The 16,613-nt window shown below is 37.8% G+C and overlaps 1 long non-coding RNA gene across 2 annotated transcripts in view; it reads left to right on the top strand.

Moving 5' to 3' along the window:
- LOC309652483 overlaps positions 1 to 16,613 on the top strand; it is a 307,390-nt gene that overhangs the window by 237,743 nt on the left and 53,034 nt on the right. For both annotated transcript variants that reach the window (XR_014258747.1, XR_014258748.1), the window contains one exon: positions 5,619 to 5,834. This is a non-coding gene — a long non-coding RNA (uncharacterized lncRNA). The remainder of the gene's footprint in view (positions 1 to 5,618; positions 5,835 to 16,613) is intronic.

The following is a 16,613-nucleotide window of genomic DNA, read 5'->3' as shown; positions in this document are numbered from 1 at the left end:
CTCTTGTTGCGGAGCACAGGCTCCAGACGCGCAGGCTCAGTAGTTGTGGCTCACGGGCCCAGTTGCTCCGCGGCATGTGGGATCTTCCCAGACCAGGGCTCGAACCCGTGTCCCCTGCACTGGCAGGCAGATTCTCAACCACTGCGCCGCCAGGGAAGCCCCTGTTCTTTCTTTAATGCATCCTTTATTGAATATGTTGTAATTATTTAATGCATCTTTTGGACTTCACTTAAGAAAGCAGTGTTATAGGCAGACCTCTCCTTTTTGTTGTCTAAAAATACCTTTACTTCCTGTTTGCCTTAAAAGGAGCTTCCCTGGACATACAATCCTAGGTTGACAATTACTTTCATTCAGAGTTTTGAAGGTACGTACAATTCCAGTGGCTTCTCGTTTCCATGAGAAGTCAGAAGACAGTCTAGTTTTTTCTACTAAAGGTAGAAATGTGGCTCTTCCCTCTACAGCTCCTTTAACGTTTGTGTTCTGTGTTCTTTGCTTCTTTGACGACAACATACCTTGGCTTGGATATTTTTTAAATTTACACACTCAGATAGGTTGTGCCTCCATCCAGGCAACGGTGTCTTGCTTCTGTTCTTGAAATTTCTTAATCATTATGCGTTTGATACTGCCTTCTTCCCAATCTCTCTATCATGTCTTTGTAAGACTCTAATTACATGTAGGCAGTAATTTCTCACCCCCTTTGTTCTATGTCTTTTTATGCCTATTTGCTACTTTCTTTTTTTGGGGGGGGGGTCTTTTTTGCAACATTCTTTCTAATGTGCCCCAGTCTACCCTCTGGCTTACTAATTTTCTCTTCATTTGCTGTTTAAGTCAATCATTTTGCAAGTTGGCTGGCAAAATTGTGGATATAACCTTGTTTCTTCATCATATTTCCCATGCATATTTTATTTCTTCTAATATTTTACACGTACTTCTTTTTCATTTGGACTCTTAGGGGCCCGACTGCTTTTGCATTTGCAGACCTCTTTCTGTGGGTTGTTGTTTCTTTTGTTTCTGCTTCTCTCCTGGTGCCTCTTTTCCTTGGATGATTTTTTGTTTTTTGTTTGTTTGTTTTTGTGGGGGTGTTTAGATGAGTTGGTGTTCCTGGCACTGTATTTATAGGAAATCTTTGAGGATTCCATTTGAAGTGCATCCCTCTAAACAAAATGTCAGTGTGTTTCTACCAAGCCTTTGGAGGTACATCTAGTTTATAACTATTTTAAGCTATGGCTTCAATTTAGGATTTTCAGGCAAACAAATGGAATGAATTATGGTGGCAAAGACACACAGGTAAAGGATTTTGTTGGAAGTATGTGGGGAAGATTCTGTTTTTTTCTCATTCATTCGTTCATTCATTCATTTATTTCTCTTCATCCACACCAAGCTCAGATTGGGAAGTATTCTCAACAATGTACTTTTGAACAAGACTTCCCTTGTATGAGATCACTTATACGTGGAATCAAAAAAATACAACAAACTAATGAATATAACAAAAAGAAGCTGACTCACAGATCTAGAGAACAAACTAGTGGTTACCAGGGGGAAGGGGCGAGATGGGGGAGGGGAGTAAGAGGTACAAACTATTACGTTTAGAGTAAGCTACAAGGACATATTGTACAACACGAAGAATATAGCCCATATTTTATTTTTTAACATCTTTATTGGGGTATAATTGCTTTACAATGGTGTGTTAGTTTCTGCTGTATAACAAAGTAAATCAGTTATACATATACATATGCTCCCATATCTCTTCCCTCTTGCATCTCCCTCCTTCCTGCCCTCCCTATCCCACACTTCTAGGTGGTCACAAAGCACAGAGCTGATCTCCCTGTGCTATGTGGCTGCTTCCCACTAGCTATCTATTTTACGTTTGGTAGTGTATATATGTCCATGCCACTCTCTCTCTTTTTCACATCTTACCCTTCCCCCTCCCCGTATCCTCAAGTCCATTCTCTAGTAGGTCTGTGTCTTTATTCCTGTCTTGCCACTAGGTTCTTCATGACCTTTTTTTTCTCCTTAGATTCCATATATATGTGTTAGCATACTGTATTTGTTTTTCTCTTTCTGACTTACTTCATTCTGTATGACAGACTCTAACTCCATCCACCTCACTACAAATAACTACATTTCGTTTCTTTTTATGGCTGAGTAATATTCCATTGTATATACGTACCACAACTTCTTTATCCATTCAACTCTCGATGGACACTTAGGTTGCTTCCATGTCCTGGCTATTGTAAATAGAGCTGCAATGAACATTGTGGTACATGACTCTTTTTGAATTATGGTTTTCTCAGGGTATATGCCCAGTAGTGGGGTTGCTGGGTCGTATGGTAGTTCTATTTTTAGTTTTTTAAGGAACCTCCATACTGTTCTCCATAGTGGCTGCACCAGTTTACAGTCCCACCAACAGTGTAGGAGGGTTCCCTTTTCTCCACACCCTCTCCAGCGTTTAACTGTAGACCTTTTGATGATGGCCATTCTGACTGGTGTGAGGTGATACCTCATTGTATTAGGTAGCTTTGATTTGCATTTCTCCGATAATTAGTGATATTGAGCATCTTTTCATGTGCCTCTTGGCCATCTGTATGTCTTCTTTGGAGAAATGTCTATTTAGATCTTCTGCCCATTTTTTTGATTGGGTTGTTTGTTTTTTTTGATATTGAGCTGCATGAGCTATTTATATATTTTGGAGATTAATCCCTTGTCAGTTGCTTTGTTTGCAAATATTTTCTCCCATTATGTGGGTTGTCTTTTCGTTCTGCTTATGGTCATATATCATCTTGATGGGGAATAATCCAGACATTTTAAAACCTCTTCTCTATAAAGCTTCCTATGGTGCTTCCCCTACATTTTTATTATTTGTTTAATTTCTGTAAGTCTTGACTGAGGAAGCTTTTGGAAGATATAATCCAACTCATTGTTTCCTTCTCAATTTTCAGTGGATTATAAAATCGTTGGTCAAATTTTAATGAAGATGGTCCTTAAATAAATACATATATTTTCCCTCATGAGAATATAATAAGTTGATGATGATGATGGTGGTGATGATTTCTATTATTTCCATAGGTAACAAATATATTCATAGCCCTTCATTTCTTCTATAAGGTAGCTGTGGGGTTTTTTTCTCCTCTTGTATCAAAGTTTATAGCAATAATTTACAATGTAGAACACTGAGTTTTCTGACCAGTGCTTGTTCTTGTGTCTCTTTGTAATTTTCATGTCTATTTAATCACCCAAGCTTGGGGATAACTGCCAATCACATTTCACTATGACCAGCGAGGAATGCAAGAAAAAATAGCTCACAGGCAAAATGTCTATTTTATTGCAATTTATACTTTTATTCTAAAGTACAACAAATTTTAATGTATGTTCTATCTTGATTAACAGACTCAGTATGCATTCTAAAATGTTTTCTAAAGTAGAAAGTATTCAACTTTGCCAAAAATTGTTATACCATCTGCCACTGGGCATGAAAACAAACTAAACCATAAACACTTTTTATTTGATTCTCCTTGGAGGAGCAATGCATAAACAGCTTCTCTATGGATTAGATAAGGTAGTTGATTTACTGAATTTAGTTAAAATGTTACATTCTAATGCATGTGTGACTTGAGATTAATCCTATTCTTTTTCTATGGAGGGAAGTTCTGCCTTTTATTTGCTTAGAAACATCAGATAACCTTGGCCACAAGATCAACTCATGGAATGGTAAGCGAGTTACTGAAATATGATCATTATTTCTATTTATTTTTGCATGTAGGAGAGACTTAGAATGTTCACAGACTAATTAACAGCTACATTCAAATACGCTTTCAATGTATCAGACATCCTCTAAATGTGTACTCCCTAGGCCTTCCAATCATCAGAATCCTTGAATATATTTTCCTTTCATAAAAACTCCCCCAAAGGCAAGGGAGAAGGATTAACCCACAACTGGGATATATGTTCTGATCTTTTACTTTTAGTTATGTAGTTGCTGATTTTCACAAACAAACGTGATTCCAAGGAAATGTGCCCTTTTTCCTCATGTTAAACAAAACTGCCATCGCTTAATGTGTGTTTCTGAAAGGGAGGCATTCAGATGTAAAGAAACATTTGGAGAGTTTAACGGAGACTGAAAAATTAACACATGGTGTTCCAGACTGCATTTCTTACCTGTGTTTTCGTTCTGTAGGTTGGAAAGAAAACAGTGAGGACTGCTATTTATTTATCTTAAGATATTTAGTCAGCAAAATACACACATAAATTTAACTTTTCAAATTCATCTCACCACCCACTATGAGGGCTTATTAAGAGAAACTCAACAGTTATATCATACTAGAGGGAATTAGGCATTCTTCAAAAGGGCATGAATTTTTCCAGTTAGGCATTTAAGTGGTGGGTATGATTTTGGAAACCCAGAATCTCAAAATTTATAGTTATCATTACAGTAAGATTCTTAGAGTAAACCAACTCCCTCATTTCTAACAGATGGCAAAAGTTTTCAATGGAATGACCCAACTTCTTGGGAGAAGTATCCCAAGGAGTCAAGTAATGTAACTTGATGGCACAATAACAGAAATTGAAACTGTCTCTCAAATTCATGGGAAATGTAGTAAAAAGTGTGGTGAGCCTTAGGAGAGATGCAGCCAGGAAAATAATTTCGTGTTCAGGATATTTTGAGTCTTGGAGGTTATTGACACATAAGGCCCCTCTTCCTATTCTACATTGATTTTAAAAACCCCTAATTAAATAGTTATAGGAAAAATTCTTTCAAAACGATCATTTCAATATATGTGAGAATCTCCACAATGACATGAAATGAAAAGCTCTTAACTTGTTTAAAAAAACTGCTTTTTTTGCCGAAAGTTTCCATGGATAACAGAGACCTTTCTAGTGTTCCCATTCTTGGTTAATGGTTCTTTTCCCAGATGCAGAGTTTTCCTGCACCCATCTCCCAAGATGATGGCAACAAGGATATGTCAAGAATGAAAAAGCTATACTCTATTGTAAGAGCTCTATACTTAACTTATACCATCAGAATACAAAAGTATCAAGGATACACCATTTTCTGAAATCAGTTTCCATTTCTGATAAATAACCTATCTGTTAACCTAAACTAGGTACGTATGCATCTATTAACCAACATGGAACTTTTATCTCATGCGTATTTGAGGAGAATGGAAACTCTGAGTTTGGATTCATCCAAAATTATCCTGGATAACTCTTGTTTCTCCACCATCTCCATAAAAGGTGCCCTTGTCTAGATATTTTGCCACCATCACATCCATGTTCTAGCACACACAAGAGGAAAAGTCAACTGGAAGAGACGAGTGACTTAAATTTGCACCCAATTGTTTCCATCCACATCCCATAAGCTAACACACACACAACTGTATAATGAAGTGGCTTCTCTCCATCTGGCACTGTGTTTGCTTCTGTATATGCTGTGATGACAAGAGACAGAATTTACTGTTTACAGCAAGATTCGCTGTGGAGCTTCTAGGTATGCTAGACCTCTGCAAATATTAAAATATAGATGAGGAGATTGGATTAAGTATTTTGCAAACTGGTAGCAGTTTTCCTGTTTTTAAAAAATATTCTGGCATATGAGAATGTAGTTTTTTTTTTTATTCTAGGAGCCATCTAAGATAAAGTCTGTCCCTCCCAACATACAAAAGTCTAATGTAGGAGATGAATCAAGATGGCAGAATAGAAGGATGTGGTGCTCATCTCCTCCCACAAGTACATCAGAAACACATCTACATGTGGAACGATTCTCACAGAATACCTACTGAATGCTGGCAGAAGATATCAGATACCGAAAATTGCAAGAAAGATCTCCACGTAATCAGGTAGGACGAAATGCAAAAAGAAAAAAAAAAAGGAATGGGGACAGGACATGAGCCCATGGGAGGGAGCTGAAATGAGAGTTGAGCCCCAGGGGCCATGACACTTAGGAAGCAGGGCTGAAATCTGAGCCATCTCCCTGCTGCTGTGCAATCCACATATTTATGCTATCACTACCAGCTTTGGAAACTCAGCACCTGTGGGACGTCTGAGCATGGACAAGTGATCCCATGCCTGGGAAAGGTTCAGCCTTAGCAGCTGTGGACTTTGTGGGTTCACAGATGCAGAGGTAGGGCCAGGGTCTGGGATGCTTCCATAGCTCACGTAGTGGGTCCAGGTGCGCAACTACTGTGGTCCTGGGACCTGCCTTCAGTGGATCTGTGCTGGTGGCTTTGTGAACACCGCGCCTGAGGGGCACCATGGCTGGTGGCATCCTCATGGTTGAGGCAGGGCTGAGGGCAGTGCCAACAACAGTGTACTTTGTGAACCTGTACAACAGGTTACAGACAGGCAATACCACACAGCACAGGCTCTGGTGGGGGAATACTCAGTGGCTCCTCTCCCAGTGGAAATGCTCCAGTCCCACCTACCTCACACTGCAGCTCAGAAACAGATCTGGGGGCTTCTACTGCAGTAATTCAGAAGTAGGCCCTGCATCCTAGCAGAGTGGTGACACTAACAGAATAACAAGGAGGGCCCCCTGGATAGCCAGGGCAGGCTCCGGTCATCACAACACCTGTCACACACCTTATCAAGGGGATAAAGGCCAGCACACAGTAAGAAAATATGCAGAAAATATGCTGCAGGCAACCATACTAAAAACAGCCCCAGGACCAAAATAATAGACTGATGCAGGCCACACAGGGATATTCCCACATAAAGACAGCCCTCCAATAATACCACACTAGATAACTGTTTCCCCTAAGCTCACAGAATCAGAGAAATTAAGTAAAATGAAGAAGCACAGGATCCACTCCCAATGAAAAGACCAAGAAAATAGACCTCTTCTGTCTAATAGATACCAAGTTCAAAAAAAGGAGGTAATGAATATACTGAAGGAATTAAGAAAGGCTATCAACAGAAATGCAGAGTACTGTAAAAAGGGATACAAAATTAATACAGAGAAATCTCTGGCATTCCAACAACAAAAGATCAGAAAGAAATTAAGGAAACAATCCCATCTACCATCACATCAAAAAGAATAAAATACCTAGGAATAAACCTACCTAAGGACATGAAAGACCTGTACTCTGAAAACTATAAGATGCTAATGAAAGAAATCGAACATGACACAAACAGATGGAGAAATACATCCTGTTTGGGATTGGAAGAATCAATACTGTCAAAATGAATATAATAGCCAAGGCAATTTACAGACTCAGTGCTATCCCTACTAAACTACAAATGGCATTTTTCACAGAACTAGAACAAAAAAATTTTAAATTTCTATGGAAACACAAAAGACCTTGAATAGCAAAGCAATCCTGAGAAAGAAAAACACAGCTGGAGGAATCAGGCTCCTGGACTTCAGGCTACACTACAAAGCTACAGTAGTCAAGACAGTATGGTACTGGCACAAAAACCGACACATAGATCAATGGAACAGGATGGAAAACCCAGAAATAAACCCACACAGCTATGGTCAATTAATCTATGACAAAGAAGGCAAGAATATACAGTGGAGAAAAGACAGTCTCTTTGATAAGTGGTGCTGGGAAAACTGGACAGCTACATGTAAAAGAATGAAATTAGAACACTCCCTAACAAACACCATACACAAAAATAAACTCAAAATGAATTAAAGACCTAAATGTAAGACCAGACACTATAAAACTCTTAGAGGAAAACATAGGCAGAACACTCTCTGACATAAATCACAGCAAGATCTTTTTGGATCCACCTCCTAGAGTAATGAAACAAAAAATAAAAATAAATGGGACCTAGTTAAACTTGAAAGCTTTTGCACAGCAAAGGAAATGATAAACAAAATGAAAAGACAACCCACAGAATGGGAGACAATATTTCCAAACAAAGTAACTGAAAAGGGATTATTCTCCAAAATATACAAATTGCACATGCAGCTCAATATTTAAAAAACAAACAACCCGATCAAAAATGGGCAGAAGATCTAAGTAGACGTTTCTCCTAAGGAGACACACACAGATGGCCGAAAAGATGCTCAACATCACTATTAGAGAAATGCAAACCAAAAACTACAAATGAGGTATCCCCTCACACCAGTCAGAATGGCCATCATCAAAAAATCCACAAATAACAAATGCTGAAGAGGGTGCACAGAAAAAGGGAACCCTCCTACACTGTTGATGGGAATGTAAATTGGGGCAGCCACTGGGGAGAAGAGTGTGGAGGTTCCTTAAAAAACTAAAAATAAAACTACCGTATAATCCAGCAATCCCACTCCTGGGACTATATCTGGAGTAAAATATGGTTCAAAAGTATTATACATGCACCCTGATGTTCACTGCAGCACTGTTTATCCAAGACATGTGAGCAACTTAAGTGTCCATCAACAGAAGAATGGAAAAAGAAGATGTGGTACATATATACAATGGAATACTACTCAGCCATAAAAAAAGAACAAAATAATGCCATTTGCAGCAACACGGATGGACCTACAGATTATTATACTAAGTGAAGTCAGAGAAAGACAAATATCATATTACTTATATGTACAATCTAAAAAAATGATACAAATGAACTGATCTACAAAAGAGAAACAGACTGAGACTTTGAAAACAAAGTTATGATTCCCAAAGGGGAAAGGTGGGGGGAAGGATGAGTTTGGGATTAACATATACACACTACTATATATAAAATAGATTATCAACAAGAACCTACTGGAACTCTACTCAATAATCTGTCATGTAAAAGAATCTGAAAAAAATGGATATATGTATATCTATAACTGAATCACCTTTCTGTACACTCGAAACAACAGCAGTGTAAATCCACTATAATATAAAATAAAAATTAAATTAAAAAATAAAGGCTATCAATAGGGATGCAGATTACTGTAAAAAGGAACTACAAAATATAAACACGAGTCAAGGGAAATTAGAAAATTCATTTGCTGACACGGAAGCTGAGCTAAAGGCAATGATTAGTGTACTTAATAATACACAAGAATGAATATAAGTGATCTGGAAGATAGAATAATGGAAATCGACCAATCAGTACAGGAGGAAGACAAATTTTAAAAATGAAAGCAATATAAGAGACCTATAGTATAATATAAAGCATGCCAATCTATGTGTAATAGGGATTCCAGAAAGAAAAGAAAGAGAAAAGGGGATCAAAAAGGTATTTGAAGAAATTCTGGCTGAAACCTTCCCAAACCTAAAGAAGGAAACAGATATCCAAGTACAGGAAGAATTAGAGGGTCTAAACAAGATGAGCCCAAACAGACCTATAACAAGACATATTATAATTAAAATGGCAAATGTTAGAGGATTTTAAAGGCAGCCAGAGACCAGCAAAGAGTTAATTACGAGGGAACCCCCATGCGGCTATCCGCTGATTTCTCTACAGAAACGTTGCAGGCCGGAAGGGAGTGGCAGGATATATTCAAATTCCTGAAAGGGAAAAATCTGCAGCCTAGTATACTCTACCTAGCAAGATTATCACTTAGAATAGAAGAGAGAAAGAATTTCTCAGACAAGCAAAAACTAAAAGAATACGGCAAAACCAAACCTATCCGAAAAGAAATATTGAAAGGTCTTCTCCAAATAAAGAAGCAGCAAGAATCTATAGGAAAGAGAAATCACAATTGCAAAGTAAATCACTTAAATAAGCTAGTATACAGGTATTTTAAAAAGATGTATGACAGTGATGGTAATCACAATGAAGAGCAAAAGGATAAACATGGAGATGTAAACAAGGACAGCAAAATCCTAAAATGGGGGGTGGGGTGGGGAGAGAAAGTAGATTTTTTAAAAAAGAATGTGCTTGAGCCTATATGACTGTATAAAACAAGTAATCACAAATCAAAAATATACACAAGATTCACAAAAACCAAATAGAAAAGAACATAAGCATAATACAAAAGGAAACCATCAAGCCACGATAGGAAAAAGAGGAAATACAAAATCAACTGGAAAATGTTTAAAATGGCAATAAATACATATCTGTCAATAATTCCCTTAAATGTCAACGGACTAAATGCTCCAATGAAAACACAAGAGTCTACAATATGCTGCCTACAAGACACCCAGTGTAGGTCAAAGGACACACACAGACTGAAAGTGAAGCCACCATCACCCTAATACCAAAATCAGACAAAGACACTACAACAAAAAGAAAATTACAGGCCAATATCTATGATGAATATAGATGCAAAAATTCTCAACAAAATAGTAGCAAACCAAATCCAACAACACATGAAAGGATCATACATCATGATCAAGTGGGATTCACCCCAGGGTCACAAGGATGGTTCAACATAGGCAAATCAATGTAATGCACCACACAAATAAAAGACAAAAACCATATGATCATCTCAATAGTTGCAGAAGAAGCATTTGATAAAACTCACCATCCATTCATGATAAAAACTCTTAGCAAGGTGTTTACAGAGGGAACATACTCAACATAATAAAAGCTGTTTATGACAAACCCATAGCCAATATAATACTCAACAGTGAAAAGCTGAAAGCCTTCCAACTAAAATCTGGAACAAGACAAGGATGCCCATTCTCACCACTTAGGTTCAACATAGTATTGGAAGTCCTAGCCACAGCATTGAGGCAATAAAAAGAAATAAAATGTATCCAACTTGGAAGGGAAGAGGTAAAACTGTCACCATATGCAGATAACATGATACTATATACAGAAAACCCTAGAGACTCCACACATATCTACAAGATCTAATAAATGAATTCACCAAAGTAGCAGGATCCAAGATTAACATTCAAAAATTGGTTGCATTTCTTTACACTAACAATGAAACATCAGAGAGGGAATGTAAAAAAAAACTGTATCTATTAAAATAGCACCAAAAATGAAATAAAATACCTAGGAATAAACCTGACCAAGGAGGTGAAAGACTTATACACTGAGAATCATAAAGGGAATTGAAGACGTTTTAAAGAAATGGAAAAATATCCTATGCTCTTCATTGGCAGAATTAATGTTGTTAATACTATCCAAAGCAATCTACAGATTTAATGAGATCCCTAACAAATTATGCATGGCATTTTTCACAGAACTAGAACAAATAATCCTAAAATTTATATGGAACCATAAAAGACCCAGAATGGGCAAAGCAATTCTGAAGAAAAAGAACAAAGCAGGAGGCAGAACCCTCCCACACTTCAGACTACAAAGCTACAGGAATCAAAACAGCATGGTATTGGCACAGTAACAGACATGGATCAATGGAACAGAATAGAGAGCCCAGAGATAAACCCACACACCTACGGTAAATTAATCTTCAACAAGGGAGGCAAGAATATACAATGGGAAAAAGGACAGTCTGTCTCATCAGCAAGTGGTGTTCAGGAAGTTGGAAACCTGCACGTAAATCAGTGAAGTTAGAACACTCCCTCACAGCATACACAAAAATAAACTCAAAATGGCTTAAAAACTTAAATATAAGACATGACACCATAAAACTCGCAGAAGAGAACACAGGCAAAACATCCTCTGACACAAATCATACCAATGTTTTCTTATTTCAGTCTCCCAAGGCAATAGAAATAAAAACAAAAATAGACAAATAGGATCTAATCAAATGTATAAGCATTTGCACAGTGAAGGAAACCATAAACAAAATGAAAAGATAACCTATGGACTACGTGAAACATATTTGAAAATGATGCGACTGGCAAGGGCTTAATTTCCAAAATAAACAGCTCATACAACTCAATAGCAAAAAAACAAACAAACCCAATCAAAAAATGGGCAGAAGACCTTAACAGACATTTCTCCAAAGAATACTTACAGATGGCCAACAGGCACATGAAACAATGCTCAACATCAATCCTTATTAGAGAAATGAAAATCAAAACTATAATTAGGTACCACCTGAAGCTGGTTAGAATGGCCATCAAAAAATCTACAAATAATAAATGCTGGAGAGGGTGTGGAGAAAAGGGAACACTCTTGCACTGTTGGTGGGAATGTAAATTGATACAGCCACTATGGAGAACAATATGGAGGTTCCTGAAAAAACTAAGAACTACCGTATGATCCAGCAATCCCACTCCTGGGCATATACACAGAGAAAACCATAATTCAAAAGATACATGCACCCCTATGTTCATAGCAGCACTATTTACAATAGCAGGACATGCAAGCAACCTATGTGTCCATCCACAGATGAATGGACAAAGAATATGTGGTACATATATACAATGGAATATTACTCAGACATAAAACAGAATGAAATAATGCCATCTGTAGCAACATGGATGGACCTAGCGATTATCACACTAAGTAAAGTCAGTCAGAGAAAGACAAATATATCATCTATTTGTGGAATCTAAAATACAACACAAATGAAGTTATCTATGAAACAGAAACAGACTAGACCTGTGGTTGCCAAGGCAGGCTGGGGCATTGATCGGGAGTTTGGGATTAGCAGATGCAAACTATTCCACACAGGATGGATAAACAACAATATGAAAAAGAATATATATATGTATAACTGAGTCACTTTGCTGTACACCAGAAACTAACACAACCTTGTAAATCAGCTATACGTCAATAAAAACCACTAATGAGAATAAAATGGAAACTAAAAGTTTGCTGAATTGGTTCATAGGGAAATAGAAAAATGCCTTGTGTCAAGCTGTTTAAAATGTTCTCTCTTGAACGTAAGGTCTAGCAGATGAAAAGAAGGCTTTCTAATATGTCCATTTACTATGATCTATCCTTTGATGTTACTAATATTCCCTTGTAATGTCTGTCTGTATGGCCACAGTTGGTTTTTTTGAGGTAGTTCTACTTTATTCTCTTCTCTGTGAAATCATTAAAGTTGTCAATATATTGCCAGCCACTACCACCTACTTTATTTTTTTAATGGATTTACTTTATTTTTGGCTGTGTTCGGTCTTCATTGCTGAGTGCAGGCTTTCTGTAGTTGCGGCGAGGGGGGGCTACTCTTCGTTGCAGGGCATGGGCTTCTCATTGCAGGAGCTTCTCTTGTTGCAGAGCGTGGGCTCTAGGCACACGGGCTTCAGTAGTTGTGGCTCGTGGGCTCCGTAGTTGTGGCTCGCAGGCTCTAGAGCGCAGGCTCAGTAGTTGTGGTGCACGGGCTTAGTTGCTCCGCGGCATGTGGGATCTTCCCGGACCAGGGCTTGAACCTGTGTCCCCTGCACTGGTAGGCAGATTCTTAACCACTGCACGACCAGGGAAATCCCCCACCTACTTTATGTATGTCTTTGTCCATTCAGGCTGCTGTAACAGAACACCACAGACTGGCAGGGGGGTGGATGCAGGTGTTATAAAACACAGATGCTACTTTCTCACAGTTCTGGAGGCTGGACGTCCAACATCCAGGAGCCGGCAGATTCAGTGTCTCGTGAGGATCCGTAGGCGGCATCTTCTTGCCGTGTCCTCACATGGAGGAAGGTGCAAGGAAGCTCTGTGGCATCTTCTATGAGGACACTAATCCCACTCATGGGGGCTCCATCACCATGACCTCATCACCTTCCAAAGACCCCACCTCCTAATACCATCACACTGGGTGGCAGGGGGAATGAAAACATCCAATCTCTCTATATATAGACAGATAACTAGATAGATAGCTAGATATTATCATATATTATTAGGTTAAGAATATTCTTAATTTGTTTTGAAACTACTCTTGTGTGTGTTTCTGATTCATTGAACGCCATGCCCTTTTAACATTGTCTTATTTTTTTGTGTCATATATGTATGATAATGTGTTATTAACTTAAATTATAAACAATAAATTTATTATGCATTATACATTACTATTTACATTTAAAATATATCAATAGTTTTATATATAACTATTATATATAAAATAGTATACATAATAGTATACTATTATATAATAGTATACTATTATATAATAGTATATTAGTATATAATATACTAATATATAATATTAGTATATTATTTACTAATAAAATGATAGTTTTAGTAGTATATAATATATATTATATCATAATATAATTCATATTATATACTACTAAAACTATCATTTTATTAGTATATAATATATACGAGGGAGTGTAGGAGGGAGACGCAAGAGGGAGGGGATATGGGGATATGAGTATACGTATAGCTGATTCACTTTGTTATACAGCAGAAACTAACACAACATTGTAAAATTATACTCCAATAAAGATGTTTTTAAAAATATAGTATATATGGATAACAATATATATGTTTTTCTTTTATCCAACCGACACATATTTATTGTGTACCCACTACTTACCAGGGGTTACATACTTGAACAGGCAGATACACAAATCTCTGGACTCATGGTTTTTATATACTGGGTCAGAGACTGAGAATAAACAAGAAGAAACACAGGTATGAGAATATTTGAGCTCAGTGTCAACACCATGCGGTTAATAAACAGGATGCGGAGAGGGAGAAAGTTTTCCATGTCGGGGTCCTTCGTGAACCCCCCCTCACCTCACTATAAATACGGGTGTAGACACCAAGCATGTTCAAGGTCAATTGGCATCTCTTTCCAACCTCGAATGCAAGAAGCCAAGAGTGCACAGTTCTCAAATCACTATGCAAGAAATAGTCACATAAGCGATTCTGTGAGTTTTCACATAAACCCCCAAATAAATTAATATTTATTCCCTCACAGTTTGGGTATCAGTGAATCCAGGGTTACCACTACATATAGCCCAACTGTTAAAAGAATTTTTTTCACCATGACTTGCAGACAAAAAAACAGTCATATTCTGGGAAAAGATATCAAGGGAGATCTAACGCAGTCAAGAGACAAATATGCTCATCTGTTTCTGTGGCTGCAGGAAGAGACAAAATGTTAGCGTTACCTGTTGGCAAGGCAACAAACAGCGAAGAATCAGTTTAGACCCACAGTCCCAGCTCTCAACCTGAAAATGACAGTTATTACCCACATTTCCATTTTAGCCCTGCTACAGCGGAACCCATAAATCACTGGGATTTGGGCTGTTTGGATAATGACCGTGGGTGACGTGAGCTCCACTCAGGGAAAAGGTTATGGGGTTTGGACCACCGTGTGCAGGGAAGAACGTTGGCAAATGGTGTTCTTGCCATATGACAAAGCAGACTTATGACTCGCTCGCTGTGGATTGCGATTGGCATATTTTCATCAGAGAACAAATCCACTGATCTCTCCAGGAAAGGGCTCAGGTTAGCAAGTGACAGATCCCAAGTTTATTAAGCAGCATTAGTTATATAATTAATTCCTTGGGAAAAAAAGATAAAGGAAAAAAAATGATGTAGACAATCTCCCTGGGTTTATTTTTCTTACTTTTATGATTTTTACTTTAAAAGTCATTTTGAAGACATCCCCTTAGGTAAAATAGGATGTTCTTTATTTTATTACAAGCAAAAGAATCAACTTTAATTCACTTCTCTAGAGGTTTTCCAACTCCTATGAAGATGATAATATAGACAATAAAATTTAACTGACTTCTAGAAAATCTTCTAGGAATTTCATTTGAGATTGTCTTGAACTTTTAACAGCATTTTTTTTTCCTAGTTTAATCAGATGCTGCTCCTTGTTGAGAAGCCTTCAATTTATACTTCTGGCTTGAGACAGTGTCACAAATATTGTAGAATGACCTTTAATTTGGTGTTTCAGGCTTTGATCATGAAACCAAAAACCTGCCATGAAACACAGGATTTTATTTTGATTTTTTAAATGCTAAATCATAACAATGATTTCATTGTAAATTTTAACATGACCATTAATTCTAGTCAAAACTTAAGTTTCCAAAATTTTATTACAATTTCAGAACTGCTTTATGATATTATTGCCATAGGACAGTTCTATCAATGGAATTTTCCAGGCTGGGACCAGAGACTATTTATAATAAACATGCTAATATATAAACTACTCACTTAACTATGAATAAAAGGTAATTTTAGGGGGAAAAAATGTCACAATGACAAGCTTTGGGCATATAAATTCATTCCAATGTCTAAAATTATACCCTTTGTATTTTTTTGGTAAAGCGTTTGATTTTGTTGTACTTCTCTTCTGAAGAGAGTCTAAGAGTAGTTTTTGTTTCATAGAAAAGTTGAGAGGAAGGTACAGAGGTTTATCTGGCTGACTTGGTGGGCCCAGCAGGGGTTGACAGGTGAAGGGGTCCTTGCTGAGAGGTGGGATTTGGGATCTCACAGGTCATCATTTATCTGTGGACACACCAGGTGTAGCAAAGAGTTCCCTGGCATACTTCAGTCTCCCCATGAAATGGAAGCAGAAAAATCCAAGAAGAGGCCAGGGGTAGGGTAGTAAGGGGGGGGTCATCTATGTCTCCTGGGTCAGTCGTTAACCTGAGCTCACATCAGTCACTCAGATCACCAAGCCCACGACTTTGAGATGAACTCTTGAGTCCATAAGCCGAAAGGCTAGAGCTGCTCCTGATTGGAAATCTCCCATCAGCTGGACAGTCAAATCCACCCTTCGTAAAAGTCACTGACTCCGTTTAGGGACATGGGGAAGAAGAGATTGATCAGGTGAGATCTGGCCACTCTTTTCAGGGGATACACAGTATGAAGATGTCCTGAGGCTCGGTAGGCTGAATCATGGCGGGATTGTTTCCAACAAGGTTAATTACATAACT

The sequence above is a fragment of the Balaenoptera physalus genome, assembly GCF_965194825.1.
Source record: "Balaenoptera physalus genome assembly, chromosome: X".
Taxonomy (NCBI): Eukaryota; Metazoa; Chordata; class Mammalia; order Artiodactyla; family Balaenopteridae; genus Balaenoptera; species Balaenoptera physalus.
Note: the sequence above shows the minus strand (reverse complement) of the source record. Positions and strands in the feature narration are given on the sequence as shown.